Below are 14,185 nucleotides of genomic sequence, written 5' to 3' on the forward strand. Positions count from 1 at the left end.
TACTTGTGTAAAAACAGTGCGAATCAAAATTGAAATAAAACTCACTATAATCACATTTAAGATCAGGTAGGCATTTTCATGACTGGATTCCATGAACTAAAAATCTTTGCTCTGATAAGACATCACTAGATTAGTGATGTTTATGAACACTCAACAGTCTAGAGGTGGGTTAGCGTCTCCTTGGTACCACACCTGCCATTTAGGTCACTGCTGTATCAGTGTCATCTGTCAGTGTAGCATACGTCTCTGCACTTCAACTCTCCTCAGGATTACAGAATTGAGAAACAAACTAAATAGATGCGATTCAACCAGGTGTTGCTCCTCTTTTCATCTCTTCTCATCTCTGTACTCTGCCCTTCCCTTTTCTTTCTTTTTTGAAACTATCTACTAAAAATAGCAATATGAAGAGCCATCATATGAATAGACATATGCACACACATGTTCATTGCAGCATTATTCACAATGGCAAAAAGATGGGAACAATCTAAATGCCCATCAACAGAAGAATGGATAAATAAACTATGGTACATACACACAATGGAATACCACGCAATGATAAAGAACAAGGATGAATCCGTGAAACATCTCACAATGTGGATAAATCTGGAGGGCATTAAGCTGAGTGAAATAAGTCAGTCACAAAAGGACAAATATTGTAAGAGACCACTATTATGAGAACTCAAGAAAAGGTTTACACACAGAAAAAAGCATTCTTTGATGGCTATGAGGGTGGGGAGGGTGAGGGAGGGAAAATCACTAACTAGATAGCAGACAAGTGTCAACCTCAGTGAAGGGAAGGACAACACATAATATAGGGGAAGTCAGCACAACAGACCAAAGCTAAAGCTAAGAAGTTGTTTAGATATATCCAAATACTTGAGGGACCAAGTAGCTGGGGCTGAGACCCGGGGACCATAGTCTCAGGGGACACCTAGGTCAACTGGAGTAACAAATTTTATAATGAAAATGTTCTACATCTCACTGAGACCAGAAGACTAGATGGTGCTTAGCTACCACCAATGACCACCCTGACAGGGATCACAACAGAGAGTCCCAGACAGAGCAAGAGAAAAATGTAGAACAGAATTCAAATTCACGTAAAAAGACCAGACTTACTGGTTTGACAGAAACTGGAAGAACTCCTGAAACTATGAACCCCAGGACACTCTGCTAACCCAGAACTGAAACCATTCTTGAAGCCCACTTTTCAGACAAAGAGTATACGAAAAGAAAACAAAAAATAACACACGTGAGGAATGTGCTTCTCGGTTCAATCAAATATACTAGACCAAATGGGAAACATCCACCCAAAAGCAAAGATGAGAAGGCAGGGAAGGACAGGAGCTGGATGAGTGGACACAGGGAACCCGGGGTGGAAAGGAAGAACATGCTGTCACATTGTGGGGATTGCAACCAATGTCCCAAAATGGTATGTGCATAAATTTTTGAATGAAAAATTAACTTGAACTGTAAACTTTCATCCAAAGCACAATAAAAAATAAATAAAAACAATAATATGGCTATTATCTTTAGGAGGTAAATAAATGTAAAAATGTAACAAGGAACATGACTTTGAAGATACAAAATATGTAGGTAAAAAACGATATCTTTTCTTTAATCTTAAACATTGAACTCATTCTACCCTGGATTCCCTTTCTTGGCTAAGCCATAGCTTCTTTACACTCATCTTGATCTTCCACTCAGTACAGCTGTAGTTCTACCATTGCTAATCTAATCCCTGGTTTTCCTATTCACATAAAGGAGAAACTTTGCCTGATTTCTCCTTCTCCTGGAGCAATAAAGCCTGAGAAATACCCACTTTATTTCACTTAGGACATCATTGCTTTTATTGCCAGCTTACTCTATTCATCTCATGGGGCTACTGTGTACACATTCAGGGCCCTCTGATTCTATGCTGCCATGATATTCCCTCTTAACTCCACTCCATAACCAAAGAGTTACAGAAAATTTTAGAGAAAGACCTGCTTTACTAGTCTGCAATGCTTGAAAAATGTAAAACCTTGTTCTGTTACCAGAAAATATGTAAGGCTTACAAGATCTTATCTTTTTATTTTCACTTTCCAAGCTTTTAAATTATTTGAACACACCAAAATATTTTTACAACATAGTTTCTAGTTAACGCCCTCACAATGGGTATATATAATTGTGCCTATCAGTGCTTGTCCCATTGGTGGAGTGGAATTAAGTTAAAACTTGCATTTGACATTTGTCCTGCAATTTTGGTCATCCATTGTGTCTTTCAATCCTTTGCCTTTATTCTGCTGCTCCTTAACAACACATATTGCTACGGCAACTGTGGCGACCTCTCTAAATAGTCCAACTGAACACCCACTAAAACCCATCTTTGCATCCTCTAAGTGGTATCAGATGAACCTGTACAGGCAGGAACTCTTCCACAGTACTAATATTGGTTTCCACTCAGAGAAGAGTCAATATTTGCAGAAGTCAAATCTCTCATTTAGCCTAAAACTTAATGTGAACATCATAAATACCTGTGCTTTAAAAGAGAGTTTCTAAGACTGGGAGCAAGAACATCATATTCATCTCAGTTAGAGAAATAAAGGGGAGCCTTCTCTAGTCTTTTATCCCAACCCCATCCTGTCCAAGCCCATCCCATTCTTCAACCCAGTGTATTTCTCCAAAAGGACAGAATAATTTGCTGTCTCCCTCAAACTCCATTTTTGCAAAGGAGAAATGAAGAACACTTTTCAAACAGTTGTCTGAACTACATGCCAATAGACATGTAGTTGCCTACATTCCCATGAATTTCTGAGTTGCAGATGCTTTGAGATGGAATTTGAATTTTTTCTTGCTCTTTAATTGACCAAACCAAAACCAAACCATGGCCATCGAGTCAATTCTGACTCATAGTGACCCTGTAGACAGAGTAGAGCTGCCCCACAGGGTTTCCAAGGAGAGGCTGGTGGATTTGAACTGCCGACCTTTTGGTTAGCAGCTGAGCTCTTAACCACTGTGCCACCAGGGCTCCTTTAATTGACCAGGAAGGTTAATTCCCTATTAATGAACATTTGGGTTTTTCCCAGGGTTTGGCTATACAAACAAAGCTCTTATGACGATTCTTATACAATTTTTTGTATCAAAATATCCTTTCACTTCTCTTCAGAAATAATAATATCTAGGACTGGAATGGCTCAATCACAAGGTAAGTACGAATTTAACTTTTCAAGCAACTGTCAAACCATTTTCCAAAGTAGTTGTACCATTTTAAGTTCCCACCAGAGCTTTGGGAGAGTTCCAGTTCTTCCACATCCTTGCTAACACTTGGCATGGTCAGGCTTTTTTTTTTTTAATAATTTTTATTGTGCTTTAAATGAAAGTTAATAAATCAAGTCAGTCTCTCACACAAAAACCCATATACACCTTGCTACACACTCCCAATTACTGTCTCCCTAAGGGGACAGCCCGCTCTCTCCCTCCATTCTCTCTTTTCGTGTCCTTTTCGCCAGCTTCTAACCCCCTCCACGCTCTCATCTCCCCTCCAGGCCGGAGATGCCAACATAGTATCAAGTGTCCACCTGATCCCAGAAGCTCACTCCTCACCAGTATTCCTCTCCAACCCATAGTCCAGTCCAATCCATGTCTGAAGAGTTGGCTTCGGGAATGGTTCCTGTCCTGGGCCAACAGAAGGTCTGGGGGCCGTGACCACTGGGGTCCTTCTAGTCTCAGTCAGACCATTAAGTCTGGAAGAGGACCGTTTTTAAAAAAATAATTTTTATTGTGCTTTAAGTGAAAGTTTACAAATCAAGTCAGTCTCTCACACAAAAACCCATATACACCTTGTTACACACTCCCAATTACTCTCCCCCTAATGAGGCAGCCCGCTCTCTCCCTCCACTCTCCTTTTCGTGTCCATTTCGCCAGCTTCTAACCCCCTCCACCCTCTCATCTCCCCTCCAGGCAGGAGGTGCCAACATAGTGTCAAGTGTCCACCTGATCCAAGAAGCTCACTCCTCACCAGCATCCCTCTCCAACCCATTTTCCAGTCCAATCCATGTGGTCAGACTTTTTAATTGTAGCTGTCCTAGTGGATATGAGGTGGTATCTTATCGTGGTCTTAATTTGCATTTCCCTAATGGATAATGAGGAAACCCTGGTAGCATAGTGGTTAAGTGCTACAGCTGCTAATCAAAAGTCAGCAGTTCGAATCCACCAGGCACTCCTTGGAAACTCTATGGGGCAGTTCTACTCTGTCCTGTAGGGTCACTATGAGTTGGAATTGACTCAATGGCAACAGGTTTAAAGAATAATGAAATCATGCATCTTTTCATGTGCTTATTTCCTATGTGTATATCCTTTTTGGTAAAGTGTTCAAATATTTTGTTCATTTTTTTAACTGGCTTGTTTGTTTTGTTATTTAGTTTTGATAGTTTCTTACATATTCTGGTTACAGGTCTTTTATCCGAATCCTAGTTCCTATAATTGGCCCCTGCTGTTCACCTCTGCAATATATACCGTGTATGAATATTTTCTCTGAGTCTATGACTTGTCTTTTCATTCTCTTCACAGTGTCTTTTGAAAACAAGTTTTTATTTTTTGTTAAGGCCAATTTATTACTTTTTTCTTTTATGGATTGTGCTTTTGGCACTGTAAGAAATCTTTGCCTACTTAAAAATTTTAAGGTTTTTATTTATAAATAATTTTTAACATACAGAAATGTTACAAGCATAAGAATAGTGAAATGAATACCTGTATATGCTTTCTAGTTTCACCTCTTGCTAACATTTTACTTCATTTGCTTGATCATTTACTTCTCTCTCTCTTTCTGATCCATTTGAGGGTATGTTACACGTATCATGTAACTTACATATATCATACGCCTTTACCCTTAAATACTTCAGTGCATGTTTTGTGAGATTTAAGTGATCCTCGTCATAAATTTACATTAATATAATACTTTTATCTAATCTACCATCCGTATGGAGCCCTGGTGGCCCAGTGATCGAGTGTTCGTCTGCTAACCAAAGGGTCAGCAGTTCAAATCCACCAACCGCTCCCTGGAAACCCTGTGTGGCAGTTCTCCTCTGTCCTCTAGGGTTGCTATGAGTCGGAACTGACTTGATAGCAATGGTTTCTTACCATTTATATATGCATATTGAATTTTTTTTCAGTTGCCCTAATAATGTCCTTTGTAGCATTTCTCCCTGCCAAAACAGGATGTAGTTTAGGGTCAGGTATTGCATTTAGTTGTCACATTTCTTTAGCCTCCTTTAATCTGGAACATTTCTCAACCTTTTTCTTTTTTTATGACATCGGCATTTCTGACATTTCTTCTTAGGGGAGTTGTCTGATGTTGCTTCATGATAAGTTTCAGGTTATGCATTCTAGGCTGGAATACTGCATAGGTGATGTTATGACCATCCCAGGGTACCATATCTGGAGGCACATGTTTATCTGCCTCTAGTTAGTGATGATAATTTTGCTCTCCTAGCCAAATAGCAGTCAAGAGTCCTACACTGTATAATTACTATTTTTCACCTCTGCAACTGATAAGCAGTTTGTGGGGAGACACATTAATTCCATGCAAGTATCCTACCCTTCATCAAAATTTTCACCAAGATTTAGCATTCATTGATGATTCTAATTTTATCCAGTCTTTACTATAATGGTTGCGATATACTGACTTTTGATCTCCAGTACTTCCTCCATATTTACCAGTCAGCATTCAGCATTTAACTGTAAGCAAGAGCTTTTCCTTCTCATTAGCCCTGGTGGCACAGTGGCTAATCACTCGGCTGCTAACTGAAGGGTTGGCAGTTCCAACCCACCAGTGGCTAGTTGGGAGAAAGATGCAGCAGTCTGCTACCATAAAGAATACAGCTTTGGAAACCCTATGGAGCACTTCTACTCTGTCCTATAGAGTCACTAGGAGTTGGAAGCAACTCGATGGCAGTGGGTTTGGTTTTGTTTTGGTTTAGTCATTTATTTAAGGAACCCTGGTAGTGCAACGTTTAAGTACTTGGCTGCCAACTTAAGGGTGATGGTTCGAACTCACCCAGTGGCTCCACAAGAGAAAGACCTGGTGAACTGCTCCCAAAAAGATTTAAAAAAACCCTATTGGGCAGTTCTACTCTCACATGGGGTCGCTGTGAGTCAGAATCAACTCAATGGCACACAACATTTATTTTTATTGATATGAGCTCATGATTTTCTCTCTTTTCCCCCCAATGGTTTATAATTATTTCTTAGTTATTTTGATGCTAAAATTGTCCTGGATTTGGGCAGTGGGAGATCCTCCAAGCTAGCTCTCATGTCCTTGTAACATGCCCCCATTATTTTTTGAACACTACATTGCTTCCTAATACAAGATGACTGAGGCTCATCTGGTACCTGCTATGCCCTAGCCCTGGAATCAGCCATTTCTTTGTGTTAGTCTAGTTCCCGTTGGTGGAGAATCGTGTTAGAGTCCAAGATCTAGGCTCAGCTTTTTAAAAATTGCCAGTATTTATTATCTTACACATCTTAGTTTACAGATGTTAAGTCTAAAGTAACTGCTTGGAGAGTTACTAACCTAATCTGGTGACATATGTATTTACAACAAACCATATTTTATTCTTGTCAGAGGCCCTCTGAAATAATATAATTAGCCTCAATTGACCTCAGTGTTGCTGGCACACTGAATCTGAGAAAGCAGAGCTTCAAGTGCACTTTGTGATCAGCTACTCTATCACCTCATTTTATAAATGGTGCAACTGAGACCCAGACAAGGTAAGAGTCTTGTTAAGATCATAAAATCAGCCAAATGGCCAATATCATCTGACTCCTGTTGCTATTTTCATGACACCATGTTACCTGCTGCATTTTCCTTCACGGAAAAAAAATCATAAAAATTAAAAAAAATCAAAATTAGAAAAAGGAAAACTTCTTCAAATTCTAATAGCTACACACTTAAGTTCTAGTCTAGGAGTAGCCATCCACTGAGGGGTCAGTATTGAGTATGTTGTCTTTAATAACTTTATTGATGATTTCAAAGAGAAGGAGCCTTTAGAACATATAAGTTCAGATCTAGGGTTTTAATTAGCTAACCCCCACAGCAACCCGTCAAGTGCTTTTGCCTCCATTTACCAAACAAGGAATGGAACCCCAAGGAGCTTGCAAAACTAGTCCAAGAACAACAAGTGGAATGACAATAAATAGCACTTGAGGTGAGACCTGGGGTCTCTAAATCCTAGTTCCTGTAACTGGCCCCCTGTTGCTCACCTCTGCAACATGAGGGTGGGGCTCAGAGGCTATCTCTGGAATGACCTGAATGTATTGGCTCAGGGAGAAGCAAGAGGCCTGGAGAAATGAAGGACAGCCCCAAGTGACTGCCTTTCTTTGGCTGTCTCTGATGTCTGAAGCTGGTAAGGGGCCTAAAACGGAGGAGCTATGAACTGCTGCAACATTAGCTTGTGGAATGAAAAGGTCAAGTCTGTGAGGTCTCCTTTGCTGGAAGTGTTTAGGATAGGTTACATAACCCTCTCTGGAGTTGCTTAAGTGAAATTTACCTGGGGCTACAGAGCTCCTGGGGAGTGCGGGTGGTATGGGTTTGGCAAGGTTGCCTAGACTTACATGCCCAATAAATGTTCTCTGGAGGTTGAATTTAATACATATCTCACCTATGCTAGTCTCCTATTTTTCAAATGTATCCAGATGTTGTTGTGATTGATATACAATTGTTACTGAATCTATAGTAGTTTTTTTTTTGCCATTGTACAATTTCTCATTCAATGGATAGCAAAGGTCCAAATACTATTAAGAAAAAAAAACCAAACCTGTTGCCGTCGAGTTGATTCCAACTCACAGCGATCCTAAAGGACAGAGTAGAATTGCCCCATAGGGTTTCCAAGGAATGGTTGGTGGATTCGTACTGCTGACCTTTTGGTTAGCAGCCGTAGCTCTTAACCACTGCACTACCAGGGTTTTCAAATACTGTTATGGAGGATCCATAACTTTTCTCATGCTCATGCTCTGAAAGGCCAGTGTCCTCAGGACTGTACAATTACCAAAGTTTCCTGTGCAAAAAAGGACATCTTCTCGTTCCTAAACACATTTCTGGAGAGTTCCACAGAATCTACTTCTGTCCCTGAAATAGCAAATTAATTGTTCAGGACTCTTCAGGACCAGAAAGATGGAACAAATTAGAGAGTTTCAGAAAGTGCAAGAGCGTGATTAAATAAGAGATAGATTACTGAAGACTTCTTATAAGGAAAATTGAAGTGGACATGAGTTTGTATAAGCACCAGCAGGGGGATAAACAGGGAAAGGATGATAGCATCATGATTACCTGGGAGATGTAAATGGCATGAATACAGAAGTATTATTTTGCTGCATAGGAGATGTCGCTCTGAGATTAAAGAACAGGAAGTTTGCATTTCCCATAGGTACTTGCGATTTCACAGTGATCATGACACAATGAAATTCAGATTGGAAAAGCAAAGAAATAAATTTATTGTGTATTCAAGTTTTGGAAACGGAAACCATGGAAAAACTGTGGATGTCAAGGAAAAAAAACTGAAGAGAAGAGTTTATAGATTCAATAACTTAGAGGATGTCTGAAGACTGTTTAAAAGCAACGTATTGGAAGCTCAGAACAAATGTATGCCAGAGTTCAAAATTACCACATGCTTGGAAAAGAAACTCTTGCATGGCTTGAAGGGATGTGAGAGACTGTCTACGTTTTTCAGTTTGTTTTTATGTGTGTATATATGTAAAATATATGTAACAAAACATTTGCCATTTCAACCCCTTTCATGTGTACAATTGAGGGACATTAATTACATTCACCATGTTGTGCAACCATCACCAATATTCATTTCCAATTTTTTTTATCACCCTTAACAGAAACTCAATGCCCCTTAAGGAATACCTTCCCATTTCCCCTTCCCACCTGCCCCTGCTGTTGTTAGTTGCCTTCCAATGAGCGACCCAACGTGTCCAGAGTAAAACCTCTCCGAAGTGTTTTCAAGGCTGTGACCTTTTGGAAGCAGACGGCTAGGCCTGTCTTTGGAGGCACCTCTGGGTGGATCTGAACTGCCAGGCTGTTGGCTAGTAGTCCAGTGCTTAACGGTTTGCACCACTCAGGTACTCCACCTGCCCCTAGTAATCACTAATAAACTTTGGTCTCTATACATTTGTCTATTCTAGATATTTCATATAAGTGGGATCATACAATATTTGTCCTTTCGTGTCGGGCTTACTTCACTCAGAATACTGTTTTCAAGGTTCCTCCATGTCATAGCATGCATTAGGACTTCATTTCTCTTTATGGCAGGGTAATAGTCCATTGTACAGATATATCACATTTTGTTTATCCATTCTTCTGTTGATGGACATATGGGTTTTTTCTACCTTTTGGCTATTGTGAATAGTGCTATGATGAACATTGGTGTAGAAGTACCTGTTTGAGTTACTGCTTTCAAGTCTTTTGGGTATATATCTAGAAGTGGAATTCCTCGGTCATATGGTAATTCTATGTTGAACTTTTGGGTAATCACCAAACTGTCTTCCACAGCGGCTGCACTATTTCACAATTCCACTATCAATGGATGAGTCTTCCAATTTCTCCACATCCTCGGTGATACTTTTTTCCCCCATTTTTCTGATCATTGCCATCCAAGTGAGGGTGAAGTGGTATCTCACTGTGGTTTTCATTTGCATTTCCCTAATGACTACCGATGTTGAACAACTTTTCATGTGCTCACTGGCCATTAGTATGCCTTCGTTGGTGAAATGTCTATTCAAGTCCTATGCCCATTTTTTTTTTTTAGTTGGGTTGTTTGTCTTTTTGTTGTTGAGTTGTAATGACTAGGTTTCTTACCTGTATTTTTTAATTTGGGACTTAATCCATTTTTATAAGCAAACTCAACTATCTTATAGAGGATCAACTGTTTAAAAATGGCTTTTTCCCCTTTCAAGAAAGCAAGCCAAAAACAAAACAAACAACCAAAAAAACCCACTACCATCACCAAAATGAAACAAATAAGCAAAACAACCCTAAGCCCGCACTTGAGTATTCTATCACCAAACAGCAGTAGATCCTCTGATCACTTGTTAAACTATGAGGCCTATGGTTAGGCTTTGTCTGGGAAAGAGAGGGGGTTTTATGCTCAAATCGTATAGATTCATAAATAAAAATTTTCTGTAAATTCTTATCATCAGAGTTATCATATAAGTCTACTTTCAAAACAGTTGGATAATAATAGCCTAGGTAGAATTCAGGTCATTTTGGCAATCACTTCCTTCTACACCAGGGGTTGCCAAGTCTGGCCAAGTATCAGACTCCTCTAGGACTCTTTGAAAAAATGTGGATCCCTGATTCCCACCCAGATCTACTAAATAAGAAACTCCAGGTTTGGGAACCACTGCCTCAGTCTTATCCACAGGCTCTGACTAGAATGTACTGTAAGTCATTCAGTTATTCTCTTTTGTTTTCTTGGAGTCTACAGCCCTTCCATGAAGTTTATTTTCACCCTTTAGGATTTTTTTTTTTTTTTTAGGATTACTCAATATCCAAGAGCTTCTGGCTTTTTCTTTATGAGTCACAGATATAAAATTGTTAATTCACTATGGCTATGATTTGTCCCTGGGGGCTCTTCCTTGTTAGCTCTTCATCAATCTGGGCTTTCTCTTCCAAGCCCACTGCCCATTGCTCTCCACAGCCATCCTTGACTAGTTTCGTTATAACCCCCAATACAGTGCCCTCTGTTCCCTTCTCTGAATCAGATCCTCTTTGGTTCTCAAGGTGGCAATTAGTTAAGCTGATAAATTATTCACTGAAATGTGTCTACAGGTCACCCTTCTGCTCTCAAGTGACATGTTCCTTTTGGCAGAGGTTTTTGGAGCCTTTGTCTTCAGAATTTCTCTCTCTCTTTCTTAAAACCAGCACCATTTTTTTTGGCTCATCTGAGAATTATGTCCTAGGATAGATGAGAAAGGGAGGAGAGAAAGATTTAATATCTTTCTCATTATGCTTTAAATAATCAAATCCCTGGCCTACACTCATCCGTACCCAGCTACAGATGTTCTCTAAATTGTCACATGTTTGTCATCTCTTCACTCTCCCTTAAATGTTCCCAAACTAACAGGACATTAAATGAGAAAATGCCTCTCCATCAAATTTGCTTATTTTACTATTTGTCTCCCTCAACATAGCATCTTTCTGATAATCTGTAATGTGCAATCAATTTCATAACCCTGGAAAGGTTGTTCATTGGTCATTTACATGATTAAAGAATGGAGAAAATGAGACATTTCAAAGAACAGAGGTGTTTTAATAACCACCAATTTGAATCTCTTCTTGCCATCTACCCCCTACTGACATAATATAGCAAATTTTGCTATCTTCACCTTCTCTCTGAAAGGCGATTTCAGATTTTTCCCTGTGCAATGTACTATTTTATTTATTAAGGATGCCAGGAATATGCCAGGCCATTAAGCCCTATGGGAATCCCTATTGTGGCTGAAACAGGAAGATCACCATGGATACATCTCTACTTCACTGTATGATTGGCAACAGCTGTTGAACCAAGCTTGGGAGCCCTCCCATTCTGCTTATCAGACAAATTGCATTAGGTAAAATCACAAATGCCACATCTCACTTAATGCCATGCGAATAAGTTATACTTTGCCTGAAAGTAGTCAACAGTTTCCAGAATCTCCCATACCTATTTGAAATTCCCTGACCTTCTGTGACTGTCCTTACTATCAGTTTGATAGATGGAAATCCTCTGTAATCGACATCCACCCCCCAAATCACCCCAAGTCCTAAACATCCCTATTAGCAAGAAGGTGGGGGAATCAACTTCGGAGAGCAGCTTAGAGTCCTTGCTTCCTTGATATTATAAAACATAAATATGTGGCTTCTGCCAAATATGCAATAAGCCTTATAGGTGTGCCTGATGTATTGTGACCCACTTGCTGTCCACGAATATGGTGAACCTTGCAGAATCTAAACTGAGTTGACAGCCACCAAAGAATCAAAAGGCACTGAATGCTCTGGAAGAGTTTGGTAGGCAATTAACATGTATAACATGCACAGGGAGCTCCAGCCCCAGGCTGATTTATTTTTAGGCCTCACTACTTTTGTTGTGCTTTGTATTCCACACAGCCTGAGCTCCACTCCAAGCAAGAGTTTCTTCTGTTGGTAAGGAGAAAAACGGTACTGGGTAGTAGAAAGTGACGAAGCTCATCTCAGAAATACCAAATGAATAAGACCATATTTCAGATTAAAGATTAACGCTTAACTGCCAAAGGATTCCAGGCTCAGGCTTGATGCAAAGGTGGAGTCTGGATTTTTTGCCATAAAGTCAATGAAAGGCAATAGAGACCAGTTCTTCTCATAGCTGTATCCCCACTGAAGGTCTTTCTTGAGAGCATGATTGAGTAGAGTTATGGATTGAATTGTGTCCCCCCAAAATGTGTGTCAACTTGGCTAGTCCATGATTCCCAGTATTGTGTGATTGTCCACCATTTTGTCATCTGATGTGATTTTCCTATGTGTTGTAAATCTTACCTCTATGTTTATGAGGTGGGATGAGCAGCAGTTATGTTAATAAGGCAGGACTCAATCTACAAGATTAGGTGGAGTCTTAAGCCAATCTCTTTTGAGATATAAAAGAGAGAAGCAAGCAAAGAGACATGGGGACCTCATGTGCTCTGCTCAAAGCAGCACTGTGAGCAGAGCACATCCTTTGGACCTGAGGTTCCTGCATGGAGAATATTCTAGACCAAGTGAAGATTGATGACAAGGACCTTCCTCCAGAACCGCCAGAGAAAGAAAGCCTTCCCTTAGAGCTGGCACTCTGAATTTGGTCTTCTAGCCTCCTAGACTGTGAGCGAATAAATTTCTCTTTGTTAAAGCTATCCACTTGTGGTATTTCTGTTACAGCAGCACTAGATAACTAAGATGATGCTCTAAACCCTGGTACCTGCCAATGTAACCTTATTTGGAAATACGGCCTTTGCAGATGTAGTTAGTTAACATGAGGTCATACTGGAGTAGGGTGGGCCCTTCTCCAATATGACTGGTGTACTTATAAGAAGAGACACAGAGACAGAGAGACATACAAGGAAGCTGGCCATGTAAAGACGGAGACAGAGATTGGAGTTATGCTACCACAAGTCAAGAAGTGCCTGGGGCTACCTGAAGCAAGAAAAGACAAAGAAGCATCGTCCCCTAGAGCCTTTGGAGAGAGCATAGCCCTGCCATCACATTGACTTTTAGCCTCTAGAACTGTGGCACAATAATTCTGTTATTATAAGCCAAGCAGTTTTTGGTACTTTGTTACAGCAGCCTGAGAAAATTAATACAGGTAGCTTACCTGTGCACCTTAAAACAAATTCCAGATTGCCATCTATGTGTATAACTTTGTACTAGGCACTTCTATAAATAAGACCTAATAAAAAGAGCTAAGACTATTAAATAATGGGACAGTGTTTGTGGAGATAGCCAAAAGAATAGAGAAGTAATAACTAAAATAAAAATATAAACAAACAAATCTACAAAAGAAAAGGTCAAGGAAGAAAACACATTAGCAGGAAAATCAAGAATACTCCCGTTTTCTCTATAAACAATGCAATCAGAGTTCCCTCTGAGTGAATACAACAATGCTGAGAAACCTGAGAATTTCAAGAGCTCCTAATGAGAAAACACAACCTGGAAAAGACATTCAACTAAGCCAATTTGTTGTAGAAAAACTTTAGCAAATCCTCAGTCCAGTTACTGAATAATCGACAAACATCGACTCAAAGCTTTGGGCTGTAACAACCAGAACAAAAGAAACTATGTGTGGAGATAGGATTGGCATGAAAAGGAAGTCGTAGGTTAAAAGTGAGAGAAGTAGCTCTAAGCTTCAAGTTGAAAAACCATAATCATAAACAAAGGAAGGGTTGTCTGTATTTCTTAATTAGAAAAAGAAACAGAAAAAAACATATATGCACTCTAATAGCAAACTGTTTAGCACAAATCTTGCACTGGGAGGAAAAGAAGCCCCAATGAATAAACACCTACTGAGTGGGAGCTTTATCATCAAAGCTCAGTGCACGCCCAAGGGACATTTTAGCAAACTTTTTAAACGCAAGGATCAAAGACAAAATCCAAAAGGAAGCAAAACATAGAGGACTCTTACAATACCAAAATAAGCATATTGCTCTATTTCAAGATATA

General features: G+C 39.7%; 1 long non-coding RNA gene across 4 annotated transcripts in view; it reads right to left on the reverse strand.

Annotated features, from left to right (window-relative positions):
- LOC126069164 (uncharacterized) overlaps positions 1-14,185 on the reverse strand; it is a 253,482-nt gene that overhangs the window by 126,555 nt on the left and 112,742 nt on the right. Inside the window, exon 5 of one of the 4 annotated variants that reach the window (XR_007515858.1) lies at positions 10,025-10,937. The exons of the other annotated variants lie outside the window; for them this stretch is intronic. This is a non-coding gene — a long non-coding RNA (uncharacterized LOC126069164). Of the gene's footprint in view, positions 1-10,024; positions 10,938-14,185 lie in introns of those variants that run through there. 4 annotated transcript variants of the gene reach the window in all.

This window comes from Elephas maximus, chromosome X (assembly GCF_024166365.1).
Source record: "Elephas maximus indicus isolate mEleMax1 chromosome X, mEleMax1 primary haplotype, whole genome shotgun sequence".
Taxonomy (NCBI): domain Eukaryota; kingdom Metazoa; phylum Chordata; class Mammalia; order Proboscidea; family Elephantidae; genus Elephas; species Elephas maximus.